This window comes from Protopterus annectens, chromosome 15.part0 (assembly GCF_019279795.1).
Source record: "Protopterus annectens isolate FY-2018-M chromosome 15.part0, PAN1.0, whole genome shotgun sequence".
Taxonomy (NCBI): Eukaryota; Metazoa; Chordata; order Ceratodontiformes; family Protopteridae; genus Protopterus; species Protopterus annectens.
This window is the reverse complement of record NC_056749.1, coordinates 767,654,652-767,668,312: the sequence shown is the minus strand read 5'-3', so window position 1 is coordinate 767,668,312 and position 13,661 is coordinate 767,654,652.

The window sequence follows — 13,661 nt, the reverse complement described above, 5'->3', positions numbered from 1 at the left end:
GAATTGAAGTCATTAAATAATGACATGCATTTGAGTTTCAGACTTCATATCCTTCAGAAAACACATAATCACACACATCCTGTTATGTTTAGCAACTTTCTAAGTTTATAAAAGCAACATTTAAAATCTGTCCCTACTTTTTGGCCATTGCCCCCCCCCCCCATTATTTTAGGCTTTGTCCAGATTTTTTGTGCTATGAGGTTGACAGCATGATGAACTATCTCCTTCATCACTGTTACAAGCCATGTAGGCTTGATGTGCTGGTATCCCTGTTCAAATTACATTAGAAATGCTATTCTCCTCTGAAAGTAATTCATAACATAAATTGAGAAGTTCTGTGGCACCATGTTTCTGTTTTGCTCAGCCTCTCTTTGGTAGTGTCATAATGTAGCAGGGTTCCACTTATTATGAATGGTAGGTTCCCATCTAACTGAGAACATCTCTTGAAGATGACAGTAGAACTTGTGACAATCTATTAAGCAATACATTGTAGTTCTAGAGCATGGTAACATTAGACTTAATGCTCGCTAATCATAGGAGGTTACCAGGCTATCGCCCTCGAGTCATTTCAAGCCTAGGCATTTCATCTCAATGCAATACCATAGATATTCTAGTCAATACTCAGGATTGTATTTAGTAATGACTGCCTATGTCCAGGAGGGTTGTGGGCACTATCCTTGGTAAGAATTTACGGTGCTCCATCCACTCATCCAGGTTACTTTTGAACAGTGTCATAGAGGTGCTCTGCTTCACATGAATTGGCAGCCTATTCCAAAGACGAGACAGTCACTGGGAGATAAATCTGTCTCTCCAGTACATCATATTCAAGTTAAAGGCCACATTTAGGTCCCTGGAATGGGTAGCTCTAGTCCCGTTTGATTTACGGAAGTATAGCAAATTCATTAGTTTTGGGTTGGAGATTGCTTTGTAGGCCAGGCATAAGTCTCCCATAAGAAGTCTATACAATAGTGAGCATAGTGACAGGGACTTTATATGGTCTGTGTTAGGCATGTGTTGGAGTCACTTTATCTTCTTAGTTAGAAACCACAGGTCTCTCCAACTGCTGCAGGTGCTTTGCACCGTACATGCCAAAAGCGGCGTTATACTCAATTAGGGGCCTGATCAGTGAGGAGTATAGAGAGGTTATAATCTCCTTTGCTCTAGAAGCAATGCCTTTGCTAATCATATGTGCTATGTAGAAACCCTTCCTAACTACAGCAGACACATGGTGGTCAAAGCTAAGGTCACAGTCTACTTGTGATCCCAGATCTCTTACCACTTCGTAGGGGTATAAGTTATTGTTGTTAATTTGATAATGCAATGGGACATTGCTTTTCCTGAAGGGAATGATGATGCATTTCTTTGCATTCAGTTTGAGACCATGACTAAGACACCATGTGTCAATTTGCATAAGACCCTCCTGCAATATACTGATATAATTTGCGGATTCAATAATTGCACTCAGTTTGCAGTTGTCCAAAGACTTGGTCAGGCACAGCCCATTAGGTTTGGACTGAACTTCTGAGAAGTATATACCAAATGTTAGGGGGCCCAGCCCTGACACTTGTGGCATCCTGCTGGTGACAGGCCTGTTGACTGATGTGAAGCCACCCACTTTGACAGTGTGTGACCAGTTTGTAAGCCAGTTGGCAATCCATCTTACAACAAAGGGGTTTACATTCAGTTTGCTAAGTTTATCGGTAATGCCTCAGTGTGGCATTGTGTCAAATGCCTTTGCCAAGTTGAGGTATGCTCTGTGCACAGATTTGCCCTGGTCAAATCTATGAAGAAATCTGCCAGGTTTAACTGACAGGATCTGCCCTTGATGAAACCGAATTGGGTCGGACTTAGGGTTTGGAGGTCGTCTTGGTCTTTAATTATGAGATCCATGATGATACATTTCCTAGCTTTACAGATGAGGCTGGTCAGACTTATGGGTCTATAGTTCCCTTGGTCTGTTGATAACCTACCTTTGTGGAGGGAAATCACTGTTGCTGTTCTCCATTCTGCAGGAACAAAGCCTGTGGTTAGACTGTGATTGAATAGGGTACTTAATGGTGATGCTAGTTCATGTTTTAGTTTGTTTAGAAGACAGCCTGGGATGCCGTCTGGTCCCACAGAGGCTGTGTTTTTGCCTTAGACAAGGCTTTAATGACCTGATCTTCAGGGGGTTCCGTTCAGAAGCTTGAAATACTGAAACCTCGAATTTCAGTATTTCAAGCCCAAGAAGCCGAATCCACATAATAGCGAAAGTTTAGAAGCGCAAAATTCAAAACCTCGAATACTGGAGGTTTTGAATTTCACGCTTCTAAAGTTCCGCTATGGTCATGTATTTAGGTAAGTGTGTGTGTTAATGGGTTTGGGTAGGGGCTGTGGTGTGTGTCAGTGTGTTTTGTTGCTGTGATGTGTATGTGAAGAGAAAGCAGCATGTGTGTGTTTGTATGTAGTTCAAACACGGAGTGAGAATATTTAAGTAGGGGGGTGTGGGGGCTTGTCCCCCCTGCTTACATGTAGTAGAGTGTGTGTGTGTGTGTGTATATATGTGTGTAGTAAAGTCGTGAAATTCAAAACTTCCGGTATTCGAGGTTTTGAATTTCGTGGTTTTTAGTTTTCATTGTTTTGTGGATTCAACTACTTGGGCTCGAGATACTGAAATTCAGTATTTCGAGCTTCTGAAGTGAATCCGATCTTCAGATATGTAGGGTGGGGAGGGGAGCTGGGGCCAAGATTTGTGATAAGTTTAGAAAGGATAAGGGAGTGAAATTTTCACCAAATGTGTCCGCTAGCAGGTTTGCTATCACTGCGAGATCAGAGTGTGTGTGTGATACCGGTAGTCACTAGTTTGACACATGTTTGGGTCCTACCTTTTAGGCTATGTATGTATGTATGATTGCTAAATTTTTTTCATAGTTACCCTTAGAGGGCTTGACATGTCTTATTTGCCTGTTGAGGTTAAGGTGGGTGCTTTTCCATTGTTGGGGCCTTACCTTAGTTTTCTTGGACAGCAACGTTTTGCTTTTGTTGTAAAGTTTGTTGATGCCAGATGTTCATCAGGGTGGCTTATTTTTACTTGGGGCTCTGGCTTTGATTCTCTGGAACGGCTTATACAACAGATTAGGGCTTTAGTGTAAACTTTGATGTAGTTACCACTTTAAGCCGGGGGTGGGGCTTGTGAGGCATTTATACCTTCACCTAGACTAGTATAGTGTACTTTGGTGAAGTTTTTTAGTCTGACTTCACCCTTTGTGAGTTCTGGTGTTACTGCCAGCTTGAAGTTGACTGATTTGCAGTTGTGGTGGTGCATCTGTTTGTCATGTTAGTAAGGACCAGATCTAGTATGTTTGTTCCTCTTGTTGGGGTTTGAACAATTTGTTCCAGGGCATTTGAGTTAACAAAGTCAAGGAACTTTTGCACTAGTGAGTTAGGGCTAGAGTAAGTTTCTCACTTGATGGTGGTATAATTGAAATCTCCCATGACGATGGCAATATTCGGATTGACTCCAATGTGGTCAAGTAGGCCTTGTGCTCATCATAATCCATGGAGGGGGATCTATAACTAGCTATGACTTGAATGTGAGCCTTAGTCACAGTAATCTGAACTTGGATAAACTCCATGGAGTTGTCCAATCTGACTAGTTGGGAGGTGAATTTATCCCTAATATAGATAGAAACACCACCTCCTTTGGTTCTCACATGTTCATTTTGTGGTCTAATGGAGTGAAAGGCATTGTAAGCTTGCATGACCAGTGTACTTTCTAAGGAACCAAGTTTCTGTGACTGCACAGACATCTACATCCTCCAGTGACAGAAATGCATCCAGGGTGTGCAGTGTTTGGTTTAATCTCTGAACATTTAGCAGCATAACCCTTATTTTGTTATGGTTGTTAATTTTCACATTGGCAATTTTGTTTTTGAGACCTTGCCTAAAAAAGGCACTATGGGGTGGCAAGAGCCTTTTGCCAGCAGTTGAAAGCTTAGTGGTGCCAGGTGCAAATCATCTCTGGCAAACCAGCAAGGTTTATCGATCATGTCATTCCAGGCTAATAGAAACTGGATCCCCTTTTAATGAAAAAACTAAGACAATTAATGAAATTGATCATTTTTTTATTTATACTGTGGCATCTTTCTCAAGGCTAAGGACATACCTGCGTGGGACACATACTTGGAGAGCTCAATCATGTCTCTCTTCATATAGTCCAGTGAGGTATGTCTCAGGTTATTCAGCCCAACATGAGCTATGACACAGTCATAATAGTACTTGCTACCGGACACCTGATCCCATGTATGATCAGACGAAACCCGGCACCGGACTTTCTCCTTATCTAACCTGGTGACTGGGACATCTGTGCATCTCACTATGGAGTCTCCAATGACAAAATTTGTTTTCAGTGTTACACCTTAAGGTCTTGGTAAGTAAGACACTCGTGTTGCTATGCATCTTGGGTGCAGTGAGAGCCGTGTTAGTTTTAGCAGTCTTTTGCTTTTGAGGTCTCTGGTGTTTCAGTAAGTTTTTTGAGAGAACCTCTGCATATGTTGATTTATGTATTGAGTGCATACTATGTTTATGAGTAATGGTTGTATGCGCATGAGTAGTGGTGGGTAAGATGGCAACCTATTCATTGTTACTGTTTTGAGTGTGAGATAGCAGGAATTCAAGATTCTTGGTGTAGATACATCTCTCGCACTCTGTACTCAAGTGAGTTATTAGTACAAGGTTGAGAGTGTACATGAAGCAGTTGCTACACTGCTTCAGGAGACCAAAGTCAACAAGGCTGGCAGGAGAAACAAGGGTAGAACCGCTGTCCATAATGCTAGGTTTGAAGAACTGTTATCACAAAGGGGTGCTTGAGGACTGATCTAGGAGGTGCAATGTAGAGTGGTATTTCTGATGGGGGTTTTGGATGGTGGTTTAATAGGTCACAGCCCACTAGCAATACTTCTTAGACTGGAGATGTACTACAGATGAGGATTACACTAGTGTACTACAGCTGTGTCTAAGGGAAAAACTGTTGGAATTATCTAACTGGCTATGACGACGCACCATTGTGCAGAGGTGTGTAGTGCAAACTGATGTGCAAAGAAGCAGAAACCCGGTCAAACTCGAGGCTTAAATACCAGAAGCTAAAAACTTTAAAAAAACTTTAAAAACTCAAAAGAACCAATGATGGTGCTTACTTCAAGCCCTAGCAATTCCTTGCTTTCACTTCCAGGTAAAGCAAAATGGCAACCATTTCTGCTGTGAGCACTGCAGCTAGTGTTTCTTTTTCCCCTGTTGTTTCTTCTACTCTGCCTTCAATTACCGATTCACACTCTTCTTTTTCAATTAACAACTTTATCTGTGACTCAGACTTTTTCACAGGCTTTAGCCATGTTGCATGACTCTGGTAATTTGTCTGTGCTTCACTGGGGGTGATGAAATGGAGCTTCAGGATGGTTCTTTGAATTCTTCTGTTACTGTTTCTGCTGTTTTGCCTCCCACTACTGATCTGCTAGTTACTTCTGTTAGTGTCGTGTCTTCTGTTGCTTCTGCAGTTGTTTCTCAGGCTGTCTTATGCTGCTGCAGCAGAAATGGCTGTTTCTGCTTCTGGAAATCAGCCTAGCTCTCTCAGGCAGTCCAGAATTGTTTCTAATCTTTTGGTTCATCTTAAGTCTGCTTCAAGTTAGCCTCTTTCACATAAATTTATTTGGCATTCAATATTGAAACCACTGTCTGTGTCTGTTCAGTCTTTGTGTGCTGTTACTAACTGGGGGAAGGATGCTTTGCCTGTGTCTGTTCAGTCGTTGAATGCTATTATTCACTGGGGGAGGGGTGCATTTGCTGATGTTTATTTTGAAGAGCAGGAGGCTGCTTCTACTTTTGTTTCTCATTTTGCTGCAGACCGACATCAGCAGCCTTGGTCTGATTATGTTCAAAAGCCACAAGAGTAAAACAAAGCAGGAGGCTGCAAACTTATCAAAACAACACAAAAGAAAAGAAAAGAAAAGAAAAGAAAAAAAAAAGTCAGGATCCAAACACCAAATCCAGCAAGTACTTTTAATAAAACCTCCAGCACCTTAGCAATAGCCTTCAAAGGAGAATACAAAACATACTCTAAAAACACGTTTAAATACTAAGGCTAATTTGATAATTAGCCATTAAACAATTTAAAGTAAAACTTTCCAGTTACATTCTACACTGATTCCACCATAGGTTAGTGTACCAAACGTCAGAATAAGCAAAGTTTCTTGTATAATAGTTTTCTCTTAATATCAGTATTAAACCTACTAACAGGTATATGTTCCAAAATTGTACATTGTAGACCTTCTGGGTTTCCACAATGATGTTCCCTAATGTGCACAGCCAGAGGGCTTTCAGGCTTACCATGTTTAATATCCCTGATATGTTCTTGAAGTCTAAGCTTGCTCTTGCTCTCACCTATATAAAGCATTCCACAAGGGCACCTCAGTGCATATATGACACCTTCTGTGTTACAAGAAAACACATAATTTACTTTAAACTCACTCCAGTAATAAATTCAAATGTTCTACTTAGATATATATATATATATATATATATATATATATATATATATATATATATATATATATATATATATATATAGGTAACACATCTACCACATGAAAAAGTACCAGTTAGATTCAGTGTTCTACTTATTCTACAATCCAGTAAAGAAAATCCAGTATGTACTAAAAAGTCTTTAAGACTTCTACCCCTACGATATAAAAATAAAGGAGCTTTACGTAATATATTAGAAATTTTTTTAAACTTTAGTAAAAAGCCCCAATAATAACGTATCATCTTATCTCTTTAGATAGAAGATCATAAGTAGTGACAATGTATACTTTTCCAAAATTGTCAATAGTATATATAAGATTATTAATTTCCTGATTTTTCCTTCTTCCATAACTATTGTGTATGTGTTTTCTCACTTTATCCAATGAAAGCATAAACAACTTCTCTACAATAGCCTCTCTCTATAAATAATTCAGCTGTTCTAGTAAGTTCACTATTCAATTCATTACTATTATGGCATAACCTGCTTACCCTAAGGAGTTCACCATAGGGCGGGGATTTCAAAAGATAGGGGGATGACAACTTATGGGCATCTAAAAAAAATGGGTTCCATTTTCTATTTATTACTAATAATTTTACGATTTCTGTCCCCCTTCTAAGGAAATGTTCAAAAAGGTAACTTTTTTATCCATCTATAAGCCATCAAATGGAAATCTATTGTTCTAAAAATGATCTATAAAACGCATAACCTGATCTTGACCCCCCCCCTTACAAACAAAAATTAAATCATCTATAAACCTATGATATTGAACTACATGCTTTTTAAAGAAACTATTATGGCACAAATGGTCCATTTCAAATAATCCCATCATAATGTTTGCATATGTGGGGGCAAGTGCTGTCCCCATGGCTGTACCTTTCAATTGATGGAATAACTCACCATCAAATTCAAACTAATTGTTGGTTAAACAAAATTCAACCAATTCAATTATATAATACATTAAAGGGCTTTTGCCCGAAGTTCTTATAGGTTCTTAGTTTCATAGGATGATACTAGGCTCTTGGCCCGAAAGCTCTTATAAGCCTAGCCAAGAATTTTGCTTATGTTCCCTCAAAGTCAGTCAGTTATAGAATATAATGTCCCTTTTGATATGTAGCTATGAAACACATCCTGAAACTATGAAGACCCCAAAGGTTCCTAGCTAAAATCATCTCCAGACTAAAGACCATCAATTGCCAAGGAATGCTTGATGCTTTATTCCTATATACTCTGTCTTTCTTGCAGCCAGTGGTTTATGTCTAGCATTCCATAGTGTAATCTTAAAGCTTCCAGTCCAAACGGATGTTGAATGCTTGTGTACAGGCTTTTGACATTAATGGTTGATCAGTATATGTCATCTGACCAGGTTATTGATAGAACCTTAGAAAGAAAATCAAAACTGTCCTTTATAAATGAAGTTTGCTTGATAACATAAGGTAAAAGAAAGTTATGTAGAATGGTTCCCATGTTATTCAGAAAATATTTACATGCTGAAACTATAGGGTGGCCAGGAGGGTTGTGAATGTTTCTATGAATTTTGGGCAAGCAATATAATTTAGCCATTTCACAAGCCTTAACATCAGATTTATTATTAATATCATCCTCTATAAATTAACCTAGCCTTAATCCCTTTTCTGATAACTCTAAATATTTTCTAATAGCTTCCTGATATTGCACCATATCACATTTTCTGTATGTTGTATTGTCATTCAGATGTTCATGACATATTTCACATACTGGGTATAATGCATGATAATGACTTTGTTGCTCTTGTCCGCTGGTTTGAAAATAAGTTGATTATTTTTACTTAACTTTTGTAGTGCCTTCCACTCTAATTTTGTCAAATTGTAACAATGTGATTTTTATTTTTTATAAAATCATCATTTAAAGACTCCAGTGCAAAATTCACCATGGAGGAAAAATGTTGGATACCTTCGTGGGTAAATGGAGGAATAAATTGACTTTTATAGAGCAACTTAGACGTATCTAACTTGCAATATGAATTTAACAGTTCGTCATTGTCTAATTCTGACAAGCATGAGTAAAAACTATCATCAGACATGCTTTGAAAAGAATAATTAACATCCTGAATGATTACATCATTCTCATTCTGTCTAAAAAAATGTATCAAATGTAGTTTGCGTACCAGACAAAACGTCTTTTTTAAGCATATGCAATCTCGGAATAACAGTGGGTATAAATTTAAGGCCATGATTTAACAATTCCATCTCACATTCATCCAGAGTATAGCCTGATAAATTTATAACATAACATTTGTTATCTAAGACATTACTTTGTTCTGAGTTGTTATTAATAACGACAATACTGACAGCCTCACACTCAATGCTATCTAACCCACTTATACCTGGATTGTGCAGGTTGATGTCCTCCATACGTTTGTCACTCTTTAGACTCTCCTGCAGATTCTTGCTAGTGTGTGAGGGAAATTGGTTGTATTACTGATTCTGTTGTTGGTCGGAAAAGTCTGATTCAAATAATGTGAATTCTGAACCACTGGTAATTATGGATACTCTCCATAATCACTTTCTCACTCAGTAGATTCCTCCGATCCAGCACTGATGCCGACATTCTGTCGTGGGCCTTCCTCTCATTCGGAAAACCGTAAATTCTTCTGATGTCCCTTCTTATTGGTCTTGATGTGAAACAGAGACCACTACTATAATACTTAAGGTCAAGGTTCAATTTATTCTTTTTAGTATTTAGCAGTTCTTTTTCAAAGTCTGCTAGGTTGTGTTTAATGTCACTTAAACACAATTCCATATGGTCACTGCCCAACAGTTTATAAAGATTTTCACAGACTATATTTATTTCCTCCTGCAATTTAGTTTGTTTCAGTCTGTCCCTTTCTATTAGGATACTGATCCATTCAATCGAGCAACGATGAGCAGCAGCTACCCATCTTGCTTGAAAACATTTATCTTGTTCATCTTGGAGGTCGAAGGGCATAGCAGGATTTTAGTCCTTAGACCTCCAGGTGTGATGTCTAGTTCAACATATCATTGCAAACTCAAAAAATTCATATGTATTGCTAATTCTGTAGACATCAAATGGTCCAATTTATCATACACTTCCTTAGTGTCAGTTGGTAGGGAGCCACTCACCCATTGCCCTATAGATGAAAATGGATTGTTCTTCATTGTTGTTCATCTAAAAGGAACTTCTTCCAAGGTACCACCATTTCCTCTTCCCCAGTTGGCCGTTCACTATTTTGCTCACTCAATGGTGTGGTGAACTGGTCCATGGTTCTTTGACTGGAATCCACAAAAACAGGCCTAATAATCTGGGTCTATGTTAGATATTCGAACATCCAAAATGTTGAACGTTAAATGGTCAAGACCAAATGTTCGACATTTGGATGTTCAAATATCATATAAAAAAAATGAAAAAAGAAAAACACACCTTAACAGTGTGAGCAGGGGAACAAGCCCCCCTGCAACCCCCTACTTAAATATACCAACTCCGAGACCACACTTCAGTGCAGAAAAGGGAAATTCTTCCTATCTGCACCATATGGCACCATTGAAAGTCAATCTTCGAACACTTAAAATTTCGAATGTTTGGTCTCAACCATATAACGTTCAAAATTTTAAGCATTTGAAGAACTGACATAGACCCAAAAATCCAAGGCACATTTAGTGAAGGATCACTGGACATCATATATTCAAAAGCCACAAGAGTAAGACCAAGCAGGAGGCTGCAAACAGCACAAAAAAAAAAAAGCAAAGAAAAAAAGCCAGGATCCAAGCACCAAATCCAGCAAGTACTTTTAATAAAACCTCTAGTGCCTCAGCAATAGCTTTCAAAGGAGAATACAAAACATACTCTAAAATAGATTGATGATAGATTAGTACTAAGCTAAGTGCCCTTGTGAGCCATTTTAAGCTTAGCCAATTATCCCTTGTGAGACTCAAACCCTGTACCTTGTGTTTGTAAGGCAAGCACCTTAACCATTAGGCCACCCATGCTTCCCGAAGAAAATGTTTCTTATAAGCATAAACTTATTTTGTATTTGTGTTCGATTTATGTTACAGAAACACAAGTTATGGGGTATTTACTTTCTTGGTGTGCTTTCTATTGATATATCTTTTGATTCTGATGCTGGTGGAGTTTGGGATGGGGCATGGGAGGCCTGAGTAGCTTTGCATGCCCTTGATTCTGGTGTTTCCCATTTTCCTGGGGAGTGTTTGTTGTCTGGTCAGAGAGGCATTTTGAGATATGCAGGACAGCCTAACTTGCCTGTTTTGCAGTGAAGGTCTCTGATTGTCTTGCTTGGAAATGCACTCATTGTGGTTCTACAGATAATTTTGCTAGAGCCTATCCACAGTGGTGCCATTTATGTTCTTGTTGTCATGTTAATTCTTGTTTGTCCTACTGTACCTTCTATTTTACCTCTTTCCATTGAGACTTTCCTTTCTGATGTCTCTATTTTTACTGCTGCCCCTTTGGAGTCTTCCCCAGTGCAGATTGTTGTCTCTGTCCCTTTTGCCCCTCTTCTTCTGTCTCTATTCTCACTTCTGTTTCCTCTCTGGAGGGGTCTGTTCTGCCTTGTTTGCCTTCTAGTCCTCCTTGTCCTGTTTCTGTTGATTATGGTTCTCACTCTACTGTGCCTCTTTCTACTGTTGTTTTTGTTGTCCCTACTGGTACTGATATGTTAGAATCTAATAGGAAATTACTTGGTATGACAGATACCTCTGCTACTCATGATGGTATTGCTTCTAAGGATACTGTTAGTTGTAAATCTGATTTGGTTACTGATATGGATGATTCTCAGCAGTGGACCTCAGCTTCTAGGTGCAGATCTCTTAGAAATAAGTGTCATAGTAGGGGTTCTGCAGGGGTTTCACATCCTGCTACTGATGTTTGACTTGTCTTTGACTTTTTGTAACATTAATGTTATGGTGTCACTGCCCCATTGTTTGATTGTCTTTTCCTGGGTTTCTGTCTTACATTTTGTCTGTTGGATGTGGGTAGGCTATCCTGTCTTCACTGTTTCTAATGGGAAACTTTGTGATGGGATGGAGTGGTTTGGTCTTTGGTTAAGGATCGTAGGTCTGGTATTGGGTTGCTGTATAAATGTGTTGTAGCTGTTAGGGATGTTATTCATGTTTTACCTGGTGGAGGCTTGGTGGTGGATTTGTTGTGTAGGCATTCTTTTATATGTTTAGTGATGATTGTTTATGGTTTTATTCCAGTGTCTCAGTGTCACTTATTATTTTGGCTTTTGGAACCTTATTTTTTAATTGACTGTCCTATTCTTTTTTAGTGACTTTAACTTTGGTGTATTACCAGGGTGTTCTAGGGGCAGACAGGAGTCTAGTGTCCTTTGCTGTAAGGACATTTTATGTTTGGCATCTCTTAGTCTATGTAGTCTTCCTGCCTTTACTTAGTTTCACTGGGCTGCTCACATGCAAATTGATTCTGTTTTTGTTCTCCTACCTTTGAAGTGGCTTCTTCTTCCTTGTCATTTGTGCCTTTTGCTGATCATTGCACTTTGTCCTTTTCCTTTGGAGTTTCTTCTGTATTGTGTAAGGGTAGGAGCCTTTCTCATTTTACTGCTCCTTGGACTTTTACTTCTGCCTGGCAAGAGGTCATTACTGATTTATGGCATGATCATTTTACTCTGTTACCTTTTTATTCTTCTCTTTCTTCTTAGTGGTTGGCTTTTAAAGATAAGTTTATTTCCCATTATTCTTGGTTTGCTCCTCTTATTATTCCCTTTTTAAGGTTTCTTCCAACTTCCTTTATGCTGCTTTCCAGTCTGCTGTGCATCATCCACCTGCAAGTGCCCTTTGACACCTCCATTAGCTTCATTTGCATAACCTTGCTAGGGTGAGAGTGGTTCTTTGGAACTTAGACCATTCGTTAAAAAGGAGGGGTAAGGAGTGTCTCCTTATGTTGGTAAATCTACTCTTTGAGAGGAGACCTTTATTGACAGGTTGTTGTCCTCTTCAGGTGATGTTGTTACCACTTTGCAAGAAGTTCGTTCTTATTTGTCCACTTTGTATGGTGGCAAACCTCCTTCTGTGGAATCCTAGCCCATACCTGTAATATCTGCGCTTTTTAGGGCGACTCTTGATGCCCCTATTACTTTGTTTGAAGTTTGACGGGCTATTGCTTCTTTCAAGATTGATACTGTCCCAGGGGTAGATGGTCTTTCTTATTATTTTTACTGCTCTCTCTCTCTCTCTCTCTGATGTCCAGTTGTCTATACTGGTGTAATTGTCTAATGAGTGGATTTGTCATGTTTTTTTCCCATCCTAGTTTGTTACAGATAGCCATTAAGTTTTTTTGGAAAAAGGGGGACCATAGGGTCTTGTCTAACAGGTGTCTAATTTCCCTTGCAATACTGATTATACGTTGTTTTGTAAAACCTTACAATTACGTCTGTGGTTAAAGATGCAATATTTGTTGGACCCTGGGGTCTATGGTATTTCTGGTAGGCCTATGCCAGATCTTTTGCTTTTGTTGAAGTCTCTTGCCTCCTTTATTCATGCTTCTGATTCTGCTCTTCTGTTTTCCTGTAACCTAACAAAAATGTTTGACAATGTAAGTCATTCAGCCTTGTTGGCCATTTTAAAGGCTTATGGATTTGGTCCTTTTTTCTTCTTTGTTGGACATTTTAAAGGCTTATAGATTTGGTCCTCTTTTTTTAAATGTATTGCTTCCATTTATTCAGCTTCTGTTATTGTTCCTGTGATTAATGGCTGTGTGATGATGTGAGATATTTCCAGCTATGACAGGAGAAGTAGGACAGCAGATGTGTAACATATGCCAGCAGAGCTAGCTGGAATTTTGTAAAGAATTATATGTTATTTGTATATCAAACTGATTTGTACATATGCTTGTGTAAAAATTGCATTTGTAAAGTTGCTTGTGTTAAAAGTGTATCAGTATTGTACTCTGCTGGTCAGAAAAGAAATACACATGTATATCAGAGTGTACTGTATTGTGACTTATTAAATGTATACATTGTAACAGAGAATACTGGAAGAGAAGAGGTTAAGTTCAGCTCCAGCTAACTTTGAGAAACAGTAAGAAATTAAATTACTAATTTAGTCCAAAATGACTATATCTTAAAGTTCTCAAT